Source organism: Varanus komodoensis, unplaced genomic scaffold (genome assembly GCF_004798865.1).
Source record: "Varanus komodoensis strain SLA01 unplaced genomic scaffold, ASM479886v1 scaffold54, whole genome shotgun sequence".
Taxonomy (NCBI): Eukaryota; Metazoa; Chordata; class Lepidosauria; order Squamata; family Varanidae; genus Varanus; species Varanus komodoensis.
In genome coordinates, this window is record NW_025336142.1 from 1,231,169 (window position 1) to 1,247,784 (window position 16,616).

The 16,616-nt window shown below is 49.0% G+C and overlaps 1 protein-coding gene across 1 annotated transcript in view; it reads right to left on the bottom strand.

The window, feature by feature from the left end:
* GTF2F2 (general transcription factor IIF subunit 2) overlaps positions 1 to 13,459 on the bottom strand; it is a 41,513-nt gene extending 28,054 nt beyond the window's left edge. The window contains exons 1-4 of the mRNA XM_044448174.1: positions 13,390 to 13,459; positions 13,103 to 13,121; positions 11,585 to 11,729; positions 4,906 to 4,944 (exon numbers count right to left, since the gene is read on the bottom strand). The gene's annotated coding sequence lies outside the window, so the exon portion shown is untranslated. The remainder of the gene's footprint in view (positions 1 to 4,905; positions 4,945 to 11,584; positions 11,730 to 13,102; positions 13,122 to 13,389) is intronic.
* Between the last annotated feature and the right edge of the window lie 3,157 nt (positions 13,460 to 16,616).

The following is a 16,616-nucleotide window of genomic DNA, read 5'->3' on the forward strand; positions in this document are numbered from 1 at the left end:
ATAACCGACACAGGAAGAGTCTCTGAGCACGCACAGAGAGGTTTGCTGAACCCAAACTAGAAACTGTTTCCAAGAAACCCCCTTTTCAGTAACTCTGGATTGGTGACTTTGTCACAGGCCAGACATCACATGCCCGTGCCTTGAGCATCAGCGCTCCATGCATGCCTGACCCTTCTCGGCCTCTCCTCACTTGGCTGGACTGCAGCCGGGGCCAACAACTCTCAAGGACCACCACCTTTAGGAGCGTGAAGAACAGTGCCGGCTACTTCACACAACTCTGCTATTTGGCCAGGCATCCATGCATACGCCAGATCCATGGATGAGGCAATGTTTCCCTGATCCAATGCACACGAACAGGGTATGTGGCAGCCCGCAGTCTCATTAACCACACTAACCACTTTAACAAATCATAAGAACACTGTTTCCTGTGCTGTCAAAAATGTGACTGTGTAAGCAGAAAATACGGAGGAGGGTGTTGTTCATTAAGTGTCACATCATCCATTTTCTCTGAACGAGCTTGCACTGAACCATCAGTTCCAATGACGGGCCGATTGGGATTTTAAGCAACTGCAGAACATTAAGATGCGAAGCACAGGCTGGATGTGGCTTTCGGTCATGGCCGGGACTGGTCGTTTGCCTCCCGTGCCACATCATTATGACACTGCGGTGTGTTACCAACGACGCTACGCAAAGAGGAAGGGGCTAGGTCGGCTTCTCTTCGAGAAGGGGCCTTCCCTTTCCATGATGCATGCTTAATTAGCAAACATTAACTGGATGGACAAGTTTTGTTAAGGGGTTTCCATGGTCCACCAGACTTCAAAATGCTAGGAACCAGCAAGGGCTTACTGGTAATTTAGCCAATGTGGAAACGGTATCCTCGACTGTATGGTAAGGGATCCTGCAGCTAGATTCAGCCGGATGGCTGTCAGTGGCAGAGCAGTGGACCAAGTCCTGGCTTTGTTCACAGACACACAGACCAGGTTTCAACAACACACCAAAGCTCCTTGTCCGTGATGAGCTGCACAACCTATGAGCAGGAGGGTGCATATACAACCCCACTGGGGCGTTGTCATTTTGCGCAGATCTAGTAAGCGTGGGTCATGATAAGGCAAAGCAACCCTTGTATAACTGCAAAGCTGCCCACGGGTGATGGAAGGGCTGTTTAGCATCGGCATCCCTCATGCTCTGCAGGCCTGCATGACACAACATCACCCAGGCGTATTCAACATGGCGCACGGCGCAGCCTCTCCACGGGTCTGACAATGCACGGCTGAGCAGTCATGTGAACAGCTGGAGCCTCTCTCCGCCCTGCAATTGCCCAAGGGGCAACCCAAACCACGGGCACAGAGTTACAGTGGGCTCCCCTCCACGGCCCGTCAGAAGGGGACGGCTCGTGGAGGTTGGAGTGCCAGGCAGAACAGGCAGCTGCCTTCGGCCACGCTCCACCCAGCCCAGCCCAGGCCAGGCGGATGGCAGTGGGGTTAAGCAAGAGCCTCTCCCATGCAATGCAGCCCATAAGCCACAGTCCCTCCCACGACTCACCTAGGTGCAGAGGCCCTTTGTCTGAAGCAGGCCTGCCTGGCAAGCCAAACCCAGCCCCAGGCATGCAACTCCTCTCCTGGTTTTGCTGCCTGCACGAGTTTCCAAGAACCAGGGGGCGGCTGCGCATCAGCCAGGGTCATACGACCCAGCTGTGGCTGCCTTTGTGTCGGTTAGTCACGACGTGTGCAGTCAGATCTAGATACGACTTGAACAGACTATCTAGCGGAGCAGCAAGCACGCTATCATCCTGGTAACACCCAGGGACTGGAACCTGGGACCATCAGGGGAGTGGCTATTAATAAATGGAGCCAGCAGCATCAGCGCAGCGGCGCCCTGGGAGGCGACGGTTCGGAGCACGGCGAGCCGAGAGGTGGCTTCGCCCTCCCTCCTCCTGTTCGCCGTTCAGCACTAAGACTGGCTTGCCCCCGTGTCCAGCGTGGCAGCCGGTGATGAATACTTGCCTGCCCAGAGAGAATAAGGCACCGTGGTTTGAAGTGCAGTATCTGATTCTGGCCAGATTATAATTAAAACAGGCAAGTCGTTAAAGGAGAAATCCATACGGGAACATGAGTGGGAGTGAAAGGGGCCTGTGGTTTGGAGGCGCATTGACTAACCTGTGCAATATGGTGATTAATTCTTAGCGAAAGCTCTCTAGGCAGGATGCAGCAGCCAATAAAAGACAATATGGAATATAAACGGGGAACGGCATGACTGCAGCGAGGCGGGGCGGGGCAGACACAAGAGTGTCCTGACCAGAGGCATCAACACCCAGCTGCCACGCTCAGCTCGGAAGCACGGATCCCTGCGCAGCTGGACAGGCCCGGAAAGGACACTGCGCAAAAAAATAATAGCAACTCTCCCAGGCCCAGCGAATTGGTTATGAAGAAATTAAAATGTCTCCGGGACCCAAGCTCCAGAAAGGAGCTTTAAGCAATAATTACTTTCTAAAACAGGCCATTTAGGTACTAACACCAAGCAAGGTCTTCCCTGGCGGCAAGTAAAATATTGGGGGGGAGGTGAGGATGGAAAAAAGCTTTGTTTCGAGGAAATGCAAATATGCAACCCCCCCCCACCCGCACATTCTCGCTTGATTTCTCCAACAAGACTTCTTTTCCCCGTTACTTCTGCTGCGATGCCACCACTTAGTCACTCTCCCTGCTGCTTTACTGCCGGGAGCCAGGAAAATAGGGTGCCCATAACACAGTCCCTCGAGCACTGGGCTGTCTGTGCATAAAACAGGTATTTGAGAAGAAAGGCTGCTTCCTCCACACAGCATCACAAGGCCAGGAGCGAGCTGCTGGGAGGGTCATAATCAGAGCTGCCAGAGGAGGAAAGGCTGGAAACCTCCAGCTGAAGTCTCTTCTGCCTTCTACAATACGGGAGTGGTTTCAGGGCACGTGCCGAGTGTGGAAAACAAAGCCGCTGCTGTGCTTTCCACCCAGAAATCCAGAGCAGCAAGTGAGAGCCTTGCCAGTAAAGGCAACGGTGTTGTGGAACTTGAGAGCACTGTGTGGGAGGTTTGGGGCACTGGGCTTGGGGCACCACTTTTTCCCAGTATGAAGGCATGGCAATGCCAAGCAGTGTGCTGGGCGGCGGGGAAGAGTACACTGTGCACTCCCCAGGCACGGTGACTAAAAACAGCATTTTAGGGATATGTTAAAATATGAATGATGTTTCTAATCGAGATACCAGGACATGGGAGGCCTAAAGTGTCTGTTTCAGATACTTCTGAAACTGAAGCGCAACATAAAATAGTGCATCGTGCTTGGATACATGCCTGAAAAATAATCTTGCTGCACCAGACACCCGTTCCTTCCATGCTTCACCCTGGTGCACAGCTGGCCTGGCCCGAAAACCTCACTAGGCAGCAGTGAAGAACAGCAGGTCCTCGTCTTGCACTGGGAAATACCGAGAAGTTGGCAGAAGCTGCCATGCTGGCCAAGGGGGCCAGGAGAGTTGTTTCCTAAAAGAAAACCATCTCTGCACACAGGGCTTCCTGCATGTAAAGGATTCCTCTAAAATGTGAGGCACAAACGGATGAGGTTTCCAACATCCTTGTGGACGGATCGCTCAGCTTGAGCACAAGCCCCTTTCGCCACTCGGCCAAGTGACTCCCCAGCAGTTTTGGCCAGCCTCGCGCTTGACGTGTCCTCTGGGTCCGGACAACACTTTGAGCGCATAAATGTCTTCACGGGGCGATGCATAAACCCAGCTGCTGAGTGACGAGCCATCTTGTGAGAAGCGCGCACCCGTTTTGGACAATGTGCCCCACCATCTGCGCTCGGGTGGCTTTCCATGTCATGGGAACCTGGTGACACCTTGTTTAATGATGGGCTGCTGTGTGTTCTGCACCAGGCCAGCACTTGTGGAACTGGCTGCCCAGCCAGCAGCCTGCTCCCAGAGCACAAGAAGCACCAAGACCTAAGCCACATATGCGGAAGAGGAGCGCAGCTTGCGTAGCGTCCCCCCAGGCTCGCTTCTTGGAGGGCACGAAGGGTGGTGCGCTCAGACTCACAGCTGCAAGGAAGCTTTCCAGAATGCAGGCAGCCAAGACGAGGGAACCCGACAGATGCCCACCTGCCAAATCCTCAGTGTGTGCACGCAAGCAGCCATGCTTGTTTGTGTTCATATACTTAGAATTAGTGGAGCTTGTGCTGCTTTTGGACAAACGCCCTTGTAAAATTCTAGATACACTCATAATTTAAGAATACGAATCATGCTTGCAAATACCAACTGAGGGAGATATATTTGTTATTGTATTCTAACACCTTGTAATCAGAGGGAGAAACCTCAAATAAAACAATGCTTTGCCAATGCTTATTTGCTAACAGATTTTACAAAGAAATTAAACAGATAAATTCAATATTGAGTTTGAGTGTGCTCAATGCAAAACACATCTTGAATGAAGTCCTGGGGGCTAAGATGTGAATAATGAAGCATCTGAAAAGCAATAAGGAATGAAATATTGCAGACTGAAGGAGTATGCATGAGCTGACATTTAACCGAATATAGTGTGAGCGGCTTGTAGTAATTTGTGGTGTTTGGGGCAAATCAGAGGTGTATTTTTGAAATTATGATGCTAATTGAAGTTTTTATTTGTAGAGAAATTGAAACTGGCTTCTGTACTGGTTAACAAAAGCAAGCAAACCAAAAGGACCATAGCAACTCAATGCTATTAGATAGTCAAACCTTTTAAAAGATTCCAAACAATAGATTTTCTCCCAAGTATCTTTACATTTTGAAATGGATCCGCTTGTTTAGCTTTTTTCAGCTATACTGAGGTCTACATCCTCTTAATGATCCTTAAACAGAAGGTCAAATGCCAACATTCAGAACAGCAATTTATCAGCAACACTTACTTACCGCAGCTGCTGCTCTCAGGTTTTTCATCCGTTGGGCACTCTGGAAACAACAACAAAGCAAAGCTGAGGGTCTGGTGGCCTGCAGTGCCATCATGTTATTACTTGCAAGGCTACCTTTCGGACTGCCAAAGCGGAGCACAGAGCCTCTTTGAGCCCCGGGGTGGAGCTGTGAGTTGGAGCAGATGTGGCTGGGGTGCATGCCGGTGGCAGGCAAGGCTGAAGGCAGAACGAGAGAGGGGCCCGACCACACCTGCCAGCATGGTACAGCTGAGGCTCTTTCTGCCAGCAACCAAGTGTTAGGGGTGGCATTTCAACCTTTTTTTGGGGGGGGGTGCATAAAAAATGCCCTAAACAATTGGTGGTTGGGAAAGGGACCAGGACTGGGACCGGGACCAGGGACATAGCCTTTTGAGGAAACACAGAAGGTCAAACTGGGACCCCAGGTGGGCTGGATCTGAATTTACACTCCTGTGCCTAAACTGCCTACAGTGAAGGCATAAAGAACACAAGATCTTTTGTGCAATCTTGACCCACTGTGGATATTCAACACGCCACGTTTTGAATCCCTTTCCAGTGTATTTGTGGGAAGCTCGTTTCCACTTCCCTGGACCCCGAATGGGGTTGACTCTCCAGAGCTGGACAAGCGAGTCACCCTTCGCTGGGGTCCTGTGTTCATTACAGCGAAGCTCAGGAAACGACCCAGAACGTTCCCAAGTGTGAAACCCTGCAGAGCTGGCCAGCTACCACACGATCGCTCACTAGGCGCTGCATGTTATCCAGATGTAAAGCCCGCTAAATTCAGTGGGGGCTGCTGCCAAGGGATCCTAGCGCTGCCATCTCAATCTGCACAGCACTCGCTCCTGAAAGCGGATAATACACGGCACGCCTGTTCTCCTTCCCCAACTCGCAGAGCCCTGGGCTGCCTTCCCAAGTACCCTTTCTTGAGTCAGCCACGCTCATCTCAACAGAACGTATGTGAAAACACGCTTGGGCCTGGCGTTAGAACGAAGGCCTGGCGCATCTCCAGCAGATGGTGCAGCTTGCAGAGTCATTCCTGACCTACGGATGGGTCCCTCCTGCAAGCTCAGAAAAATGTGGCGTGACGCAATAGCTTGTCACTCCCACATGCTACACCCCTCCCCCCGCCTTCTAGACCTGCACTCGATGTAGTTTACATTTCCACCAACTTTTAGATGCTCATAAAGCAAAAACACGCCATGTCTTTCCACTTTTCTGTTTATACAAAATACCACCTCCATTTGCATCTTGTCTAATTGCACTAACATTTCAGTGTAGAAAAATGTCATTTCTTAAAATGTTTGTTTTGCTCTTGCTCTCCACAGATCAACACAAAACTGCATGCGACTTGTCATTATTTCTTTCTAAACTCCAGTGTCTCTTTTCCCTTCTCACGCCAACCTCCAACCTAGAACTCTCTCTCTCACGTGCACATACACAAACGCACACACAGGCTGGGTGCAGACAACACAGCAAGTGCTGTGGGTTTTTGGTACCACTGGTGGTTTGTTGTGTTGTCTGAACCCAGCTGCGGTTTGGTCTTAAGGAACCACAATAAGAAACAACAGATTTTTATACAGTTTCTCTGCTCCACCATCACTTGCCGTGGTGTCTGAACCCAGTATCATGGTTCCCATGGTCACAACTACCACAGAGTCTTCCGGAAAGAGCAGCAACTGCAGGAGGCACTCTAGCCATTCAATCTCCATGTGTGCCCCAATGAGAGAGAAGCAGGAGACACAGGAGGCAGGAGATGCTTTCACCTGTACAGGCCTAAGGCCCCTAAATCTGCAAGACTGTACAGTGAACTCATGTGCAGCAAAACTTCTAAGCTCCATGCCGGTCTCTGGAATCAAGTCTCTGCACCACGTCAAGGCGCAGACACACAGGACTTCCAGAAGATGACAGGGAAGGGGAGAGAGAACACCATCTGTGTGCATTCGGCTACATAATTCTCAATTCCTGCCAAAATAATGTAGCATCTACAGCTGTGATTAAGTCAATCAAACCATTTCAAAGGCATATGCCTGGACCCCTCTTACCATTCAACTGAATCCAGCAGGTGCATTTTCCAGTACTTTATTCTCTACCGGCTGTCCAACAGAGTAGAATCCCGTGTAAGCTTCCACGAGGGAAAGGGAAAACTGCGAGTATGCTTCTGTTTTCCATGTGTAGCCTGATTCTACAAGTTGTTGCATACCACACAACATCCCACTTGGTACTGAGTAGAAGACCCTTCCGATGAAGGGGTTATGGAACGGGTGCAAAGTGTGGGACTCCCTTGGGGTGGAGGGGGCCCACTGCCCAACCTGCTAACCCTGGTGGCCTCTCCAACTCAGCGTTACCCAAACAAAAGCCACCTCAAAAGAACTGTGGGGAGGGAACCCACTCGATTTGATAAACCACTGGATAGATAACCAGATTTTAAGATTAGGTAACTAGACTGAGAGGACTGAGAAACCAAGCGTCCGTGCAGCTTTCGACGGCAGGTAAGGAGGACCAGAAGGTGCCGCTTTGCCCACGTTCAGCACAACCAACGGCATTCCTGTTGCAAGGGAACTGCACAGCTTTGCGGCAAACATTGACGGCCTCGTTCGGATTTTAAAGGGCATTATTAATTATTAAATATTCATTAAGCTGAAGGTGGCTCTTTGGTCAGTGGGATTTTGTGGAGTGAAAAGGCATTCAGATGAGGCTCTTTATATGCCATGTTTGCCAAACAGATTAAAAAGAGATTAAAGAATTATGCTGCTTATAAATGAATTTCTTATGGAATGTGCTAGTGTGCTATAATTACTCGTGTATAAAACACCAAAGTGGTGTCTTCCAACAGAAAGTGGGCTAGAAAAGTAAAAAAATAAAATAAAATGGGAGCACAGAATCTCTTTCTAAAATCCACACTTTGTAATTTGATTTAAAATGTTGTAGGAGCTATTAATAATCTATTGTGTAAGCTAAGCCTTCAATCTCTTAAAGAAGCTTTTGCACAGATCTAATTTTCTCACGGGATGGTGTGCTTCCAGGGAGGGCTCGTAGAAATGAACAGCCTGGCATGGACACAGAATACCAGAATGCAAGGAAGAAGCTAGAACGTCTCTTGACACCAGGTGCCTCGTGCAAAGAGAACGCCATCGGGCTGTCGTGATGCGCCGCCCGGTTTCACATTCACAACGGGCACACTGCACAGTGGGCAGCATGCCAGACCACGTTTGCCCATCACTGTCAACAAGCCGCAGCAGGTTGGGTGCTCGTGGGACAACCCACCATGTGCCAGGGGCGGAACGGGCTCTCTGTGGGCCATTCTCCCCTGCTTTCCCCAGGCCTCCGGCAGGCAGCGGGACACGGCTCGAGGGCCCCTGCCTGCCACCTGCATCCTGCAACCCCTTGCGGTGGGAGGTCCTCCGGCTCCTGCTGCCCCTGCAGCCCTACGACTGCTGCAAGCTCGCCTACTTTCCCAATGACTCCCAAAAACGAACCCCTTCCCATGCACTGCTCTTCTGCCTCTGCCTCCCCTCCGCTCCCAGGCTCCCCAGGGCACCCGTCTGTGCTGCCGTCCCCCTACCTGCTGGGCCCCTGGGAGGAGAAGACCCGTGTGCCTTGTCATCGCTGCCACTCCCCCCCCCCCCCCAGTCGCACCTGATGGGTCCACCTTCCCACGGAAGGCGAGTGCCTTTCTCTCTGCAACGCCTCCACGGCCACTCCCCCCATTCCCCCTGCCCCCAAGGAGACCACAGCGGGTCGCAATTCCAATGAACTTTCCTGGGAAGCATCCATTTTTGGGGGCTCCTTCAAGGACCACTTCGAATCAGTCGTCTCCTCAGGAAGACGCTCTAAGAAGTGATGCAGCCAGGTGTGCTGTGGGGAGGGACCAGAAAAAGAACGCAGGCATGGGAATACGGCACCCTCCAGAGAGTAGCCTCTGGGAGACAGGCCTGGAGGGGAGCAAGCATCATTTCACTGACTGTACCTACAGGCCACTGTGAGGCTTCCCAAATATATGCAGCTCTGACGGGTTTTGTAGTGCCCGATCTAACCTTACATGTGTGGCCTGAAAGGCAGCTGAGTAATCCGCCCCGCTTTTGCTCATGGGTATCATATTCCTGGCTGCCAAATGCCATGGTGTCTTCCTGCCGCTCTGGACGCAAAGGAGTGAAGCCCATGAAGGAATAAGGTGTCTTTAAGGTGCCATGAGACTGCTATTTCTGATAATCACCACTGTTTCTAAACCCCTTTTCTCTGCAGCACTGTATCATTACTGTTAGGTAGCTAAAATGCCACTCAATCTAAAATGAAGTGTCATTAGTCATCCAGTTATACTGTAACTATGTATTTCAGAAAGGAAACACCTAATTTGCTCGAGGTGGCCTATTAAAATTGAAATATATGCAAGAGATGTAAAATTGGGATGGCAATGAAGACAAAATAATGTGAAGCACAAATTGCACTGTTGCATGGCAACTGGTGATGTACAACTGGTGATGTTTATAGAAGGAAATGCAGTTGATATTTCATGAACAAACAAAATAGCCCAGCAAAGATGACAAATAGCTGTGACTCTCATTTACCAACCAAGCAGGCAACTTTAGACAGTGACATTTTAAATCTTGAGCCATCGAAAACCAATTCTGGCCAGCATGCTGAGAGTGGGCTATGGGGCTCACAGGACAAAAGCTGAAGGAACTCCATAGAAAAATTTGCAGTGGCTCCAAACACACAGGAATTAAAATTCCCTGAAGAGCAGGGCTGCCGACCCTTCTTCACCCTGTGGGAGCATCTGCGAGGGACTGCAGTGAGCATCACCAGAAAATGGTCCCTGCAGAGAACGTGGCGAGTCACAGAATAGCGCAGGTTCAGCCTGCTGCTGTTGCCTGAGTGCTGCGGAGCCACGGGGGCAGGCCAGGGCGTAGGCCACAGGTATGTCTGGCTGCAGGACCAGGACCAGGGATGGAGATGTTGGTGTAGATGCAGCTGGGAGAGGTGCAAAGGTGACCGTTTCAGAAGGACGGGCGGGGAGAAGCTCCCACGGGGCTAGGCCAGGGCAGGCAGGATCTGCAGCGGGACTGGCACTTAGACCACCTGGCCAAGAGATTTCGGTAAAGGTTGGTCAGGGCATCGTTGGAGACACTTAAAGGTTGTTGGCTGAGGAGGGCAAAGGAGGAGCAGAGCAGAAGAGGGCCACTGGCCAAAGACCTGAGAGCTGGTAAAAGGAGAACGTCAATCTGAGAAGAGACCGAGAAATTCAGAGCTTCCACAGAATGAGACTGTGGTGAAGTTCCAAGAAGACAGCAGAGCTCAGCACTAGAAGGCTCTGGGCAGAGCTCTGACCAGAAGGAACTTCAGAAAATGCCCAGCCTGTGTTCCTGGTTGCCAAGGATTGAGAGGAGTAGAGTTTAGAAAAATCTGCTCTGTGGAAAAAGCTATGGGGAGCCTATTTTCTGGGAACAACTCTTTGGATATATTAGGAGCAGTGAATAAGAATATTCCCTCACAAGCGATTCAAAGGATCCTTGTAGTTTAAAAAGCAACAGTTTACACCCCCGTGTAAACAATTCCCTTAGCAAAATCTCATTTTGTTCATCTCATGAGCTGTTGCCTCTGGTGGGGCAACAGTCCCATATTCATGCACGAGGAGCCAGGCTGCCAGGTTTCTAAAAGACATACAGCACGACTTTTGGTGAGAAAGGTTACAAGCTTTAAAGTTGAGACAGCTTTAAGGTGGGGAGCCACAGAAACAAAACACTTGTAGTTTTCAGGAGGGGAATATGGAAGGTGGGATAACAGAGACCAACTTTCCTTAGCCTGGTACCCACCAAATGTTTTGGACCAACTCCCGTCAACCCCAACCCATATGGATGATATTCAGGTGTGCTAAGAGGTACGGTCACAACCAGGAAGGCACCAGGTAGGAGACAGCGGCTCAGCATGGCTCTGCCACGCTCTTCACAGCAGCTGGTTATTCAGTTGCAAGCCCTCCTGTCCCAGAACCAAGTGCTCTCCCTTAGGAAGTAGCTTGTTTGTTTTCCAAAGCTCGTGAAACCACTATTTTGCCAAACTTGTGAGCATCAACATTTGTGGTGCTTTGTTTTACTACGTTTATATAACTCTGGCTTCCTATGCTGTAAACCACTCAAAAAGGAGGTAAAGAAGCAACACTGTGGCCCCGAGGCAAACTGGAGGCAGGACACAGCACCCCAGCTCGAGGAGGGGGCAGGATCAGCGCCCTGACCCTCTTCACAGCCAGCAATGAAGAGAGTCCAAGCACCGTGGAGAAGGGGGAAAGGTGGCATTTCAATGGGGGGGAGGAGGCTGGAGAGGCCAAGGCGCCTCTCAGCCATTCTGAGACCCCTCCAGTTTTCCTCCCATCCCCTCCAAATTGGCTTTGCTAGACCAGCAAAAAATGTGCAGGGTGACAGTAAGGCTCTTAGTTCAGAGACTAAATAAATTAAACTAAGGAGAAATAGACGCTAAACTTGAAATGGATGTTAGGATGCTTCAGAGTAACACTCAGTTTCTGACTCCAAAATTTTAATTCCAACATTGCTTTCCAAAAGGAGAATACGTTTCAAATTTCTGGCTAAGGACAAAAATTCAACCTCAGTTCAATGAAAGAGCATCAATGGACACAGGGGCTTGATTGGCAGCCATTTTTCCATCCAACTTACCCACAAAGCTCTCCGTAAACACTGTTAATGTTTGTCCTCCCACGCTTTGTAGAAGAAAAGGATGTTCTCTGGGTGCGCTGATGGAAGTCGGCTTTCCACCGATATCATCAATGTTTGCAAGATCTTCATTCAAAGTGAATGATACCTGAACACCACAAATACCATTAACTATTTCTTAGAAAGAACCGTCAACTGCTTCTGAACATTTTGGAAGGACAAAGAAAATATATTCCATATGCTGTATAGGGTTTGAGAAAGGCCTTTGCCCAGCATCAGTGCGGGGGCCAGACACACCTTGTGAACTGTGAATGCAGTCTATCGCCGTGTGGGCCATACTACAATTTGTGTGCAAGGTTTTAAGCGGCGGAAACTGAAACCATATACAGTAACAATATCAGATGTGGGCTGCCATTGCATGCTGGAAGTTGTATCCAACGATGTTATTGAGCAAACAGAAATGATGCCAGGCACGTGCCCATGAATCTTTCCGCTGCGCAAGTGGCCACCCATTACGCTTGTGCGAAGAGAACCCAATAAAGTTTCATTTGCAGAAGCAGTTGTGCATTATGCTAGGATAACAGGAACTGCAAAATTAAGTGCAATAGCTTACCCACATTTAATGCACAATCATTTTCTACTGTAAAAAGTCAGTAAAAGAATACTTTAAAAAGCCCACAAACTGAAACAGACTGTAAGATGTTATCCTTATAATGAGTGAGGACCAGTTCTGCATGAAGCCCAGTATGGCCTACTTCAATAATCGTCTGATTTTTTGACCTAAGAAATACCTTCATGGCCTGAAGGTAACCAACTGTTAGCCCGAATGATGCATTGGTGCAAATCAGGGTCTTCTGAGTGAGGGAAGAATCCCAGTAAAGTTTGTGCAACTGGGCAGCAGCCCCAGAGTCAGACACCTGGCTGCTCAGTTCAAATTTGCACCCAGGAAAAGCCACTCTCCTTGCAGAGGCGCCTCCCTTTGATCTCCTTGCCCACAAGCCCTAACATCCCCTCTGACTCAGCGCTACTTAAAGGCCGCTTCTTGTCCTCTTGGTCCCTCACTTTCCTCAGTCCCTCCATCTAAAGAGAGGGCAGAAGCCTGGGGGAAGCAATTTATTCTATTTTCCCATTTTTGCAAAGGATTTTCCAATGCATAGGTGCTTTTGCTCAGTGTATAGCAAGTAAACAAGCTTCTTTTTCTACCAAGAAAGCACAGGACAACTCAATTGTTATAAAAGGCCTTTTGCGTTGCATGTGCTACTGCCAACACTTACAAAACTATCTTCCTTTTAAAAGTCAATTATTAGTTAGCATTGCAAGAACGTTTTCTGTCAGGTCACTTAATTATCTGTGTTCAGCTGATGCAGCAACATGGCTGACCCTAAGCAAGAGTGGACCTGGTCAACAACCACACAAAACCTTATGTAACGGCAGCATTTAATAATTTAAAAGGAATTCTGTCATGAATTAACATGCTGCAATACAAAATTGTGTAATAATATTTGCATTTTATTTACTTACTTCAGTTCTTCCTTGATTTCTGTGAAACAAAGGATATAATATTTTAATGCTTTTCTTCCTCAGAACATTTACCATACAAGCAATAAATTTTCAGCATGTCTATTAATTACAATACAACTGGTAGGAGTATGATAATGCTGCTGTGCCCATACATGCACTAGCAGCCAGGAACCTAACAGGAGTGGGCCAGAAATTCTGGCCCGGTGGGAGCAAACGCAGAGGCCTCACACATTCACCATCGCTGCTCAAACCCTGAGCTACGCAATGCAGAATATAAATGCTCTTACTTGGCAATTCTCAGCTTCCCCACTTCACCTCTTCCTGAAGCTTTACTCCACTGCTGAGACAAGTATTTGGGGACCTAAAGAAAACAGTACAAATCACCCAAGAGCACAGAAAACAATTTGTAGTCCAACCCCTTTTTTTGAAAAGTAGCATGCACATTTGCATATACTGCTTCTTTTCTTTAGCTCACGGGTCCTCAAACTGCGGCTCGTGAGTCAGATCCGGCCCACCACGCTCATTTATCCAGCCTGCCACAGAGGTGTTGCACTCCCCACACGCACGTGCGCACACGCGTGCCCCTGCGGCGAGGCAGCTGCTGCAGGGAAGACAGGAGCAGCAAAGCAGAGCCGCGGGGAGACGGCTGAGATTCCGCCGGTCCTTCCTGCAGCAGCACTCCTCCGATCACACACGCCTTCCCTGCATGAAAGCGACTGGGATCATGGCCATCTCCCCACTCGGGGTGCGGGGAGATGGCTGCGATCTTGGTCACCACCCAATGCGGAGTTCACAACCCAAGTCAAAATTTTTCAGAAATTTTTGTTCGTGGCCTGATTTGTTTGTGAACCAAGGCGTTCGTGAGCCAAGGTACGACTGTACTTGGCAAAGAGCAGGGGAAGATTTCTCCTGAGCATCATATGAACCTTCCGTGGTGCTCAACTCAACCTCACCCCAAAAACAGGTTCACCACATGGATAGAATACCTGGGTCTTCAAATACCAAGGACTTGCAAGAGTTATTTCCTCAAAACTACAGACCCATTATAGATTAGATGAAATAAATGTAAAAGATGGGTTAATTCTGGACAACACTGTCTAAAATGGTTATGGGGTGGCACAGAAATGGAAACAAACAAACTGGAGCCCGGAGCAAGGGGAAGCTTGTTTTCCCATCGTGAGGGTTGCTTTGTAAAGGGAAAAGTTTCTAACCTTCTCTATTTCACCCTTGGTAAGCTTCTTGAAAGGAAGTGGTAGCTGTGGGAGGGTGCTATTTAATGTTTCCATAGAAACCCAGGACATGCTTATGATGCATGCTAATTATTTGATCAAGGGAGAGGCAAAATAAAATATATAAAAGCAAATCCTCACATCTCTTGGCTAAAGCACCATGGAATCTTAATTAATCTAGACCTTTCCCCTTGTTGATCTATCTCTCCTGCAGGATTTGCCATTTGTCAGTATGTCATCTGCCAGGGGAATGGAAATCGTGTGAAAAGAGAAAAGAAGCTTGGACGGAATCCTCGGGAGAGTGGTTTAGTTCCTCCATCTGCACCACTCGAGTTCTCTCACAATGCCCTGTAACACTGCTAGCCTCACATTCTACTTTGCTTTTGTGTTATATTAAGACTCGATTTAAACACACACACTCACACACACACACACTGAAGACTGTATTGGGCAAATCCACCTGTCTCCCAATATGAACTCATCAACAAGCTTGTGTATGACAAAATTCCAACTGTGGCTATAAAAGTGGTTAAAAAGCAGCACCATTCTTGCTCCAACCACAGAAAACAAGAGATTTTGGCTGGGTTCACAGGACACAGCAAACAATCCCATGTTGTCACCACAGCGTGTGGATTGTTGGCTGGAACGTACCAGGCAGACAATCACACCCGGGCAGTGTGGTTTCTGTGCTCCCTGCTACATCCTCCCTCCCCTCCAGGCATCCTGGCAGGCCCAACATGTGAAAACTCCATCCTTGCCCTGTTCTTGCCTAGGCTACCGCAGGAGCCTCCCCCCGATTTGTCTGCAGGGGCCCTGAAGGGGGTTCCTTCCTGCTCCTCCCAAGAGTATGTGATGGTCTGCAGGACTCCCCAGGGCCCCCGAGCCCCCAAAGGCTTTGATGAAAATAAAATAAATACTTTTGTCACGAGTCCCTATTTATTTATTTATTTAAAACATTTGTATGCCGCCCAGTTGTGTCACAGCACCTCTGGGCAGCTCACAATTATAAGATAAAAACAGAATAAAAATACAGCAAAAACAAATAATACATTAAAAATGAAACAGCGATTTAAAGAACAAGCAGAAAATACAAAACCAAGGTCATATGGCATTAGTTATTAAAATATTTTTTAAAAAAGAAAGGTCTTTGCCTGGCACAGAAAAGAAAGGAAGGAAGGTGTCAGGAGAATCTCCTTGGGCAGAGCATCTAAATATGGGGAGCAGCTGCAGAAAAGGCCCCCCTCCCAACGGCCATCCCTCGCACCTGCTTAAGGGGCAGCTACTTCTCCCTCCATGTATTTTTGCACCACTTCCAAGCTCACAGGGAGACAGACACGCTGCTCAGCTAATGGGAATAAAGTGATGCATCCATCCATTGCTAGGGAACTGAGGGCAGCAGAGAGGAAGGGCAAGAGGCAGCCACTTCTGCAACCGATTCTATAGCCACTCTTGCCAGGGGACTCCATGGCATTCCCATAACCAACAATGACAAAATGGCAATCCCATGTCCAGATGACCGGAGAAGCCACGGTGAAGCGTGGAAACCTTAGAATAGGACACTGATCCCCTCTATGGTTTCAGAAAACTAAGCCTGCTATGGAGGAGCTAACCCACCCTTCGGGTACTCAAGAGCAGGTCAGGTGCACCCCCAGTTTGGGGGGAGGGGTTGGACAAATGTGCCAAGAAAATTGTGCATCTGCATTTTTGCAATATCCAGATGCAGCAGCAACAATAAACTTCCTTCCAGAGAACTCTGCCACGAAGTTGCGTGGAAGCAACATATATTAACAGCCCCAGCTCTTTGTGACCCCATGAAAAATACTCCTCCAGGCATATACTATTATATTATGTATTATTATTATAGTAAGTTTTGTTTTTTTATTGCTTACACTTTAATATTGTATTCCTTGATTGTATTGCTCGAATGCATTATCGCATTTGTGTGGCATATGCATTTTCTTAGGCACACAGATAGAGAGCGAGTCATAAGGGACCCCGGGGCCATCTAGTCTGACCCCGGCTCTTGTTCTATTGTTCTGTTGTAAGCCGCCCAGAGAGCCCTATGGGCTACGGGGCGGCATATAAATGTAACAATAATAATAACAATTCCGCGCCGAGCCGAGGACAATGGAGCCCCGGTTCTGGGAGAGCGGGCCACAGGAGCATCAAAGCCGGGCAGGCACGCGGGTGCCTGGGCAGCCCCTGCCGAATCCAGCAGCGCATGTGCCTCGGCCTCGGCCTCCCCTCGCCCCGGGCTGGCCCTCCCCGACTCGCGGCCCTTCGGC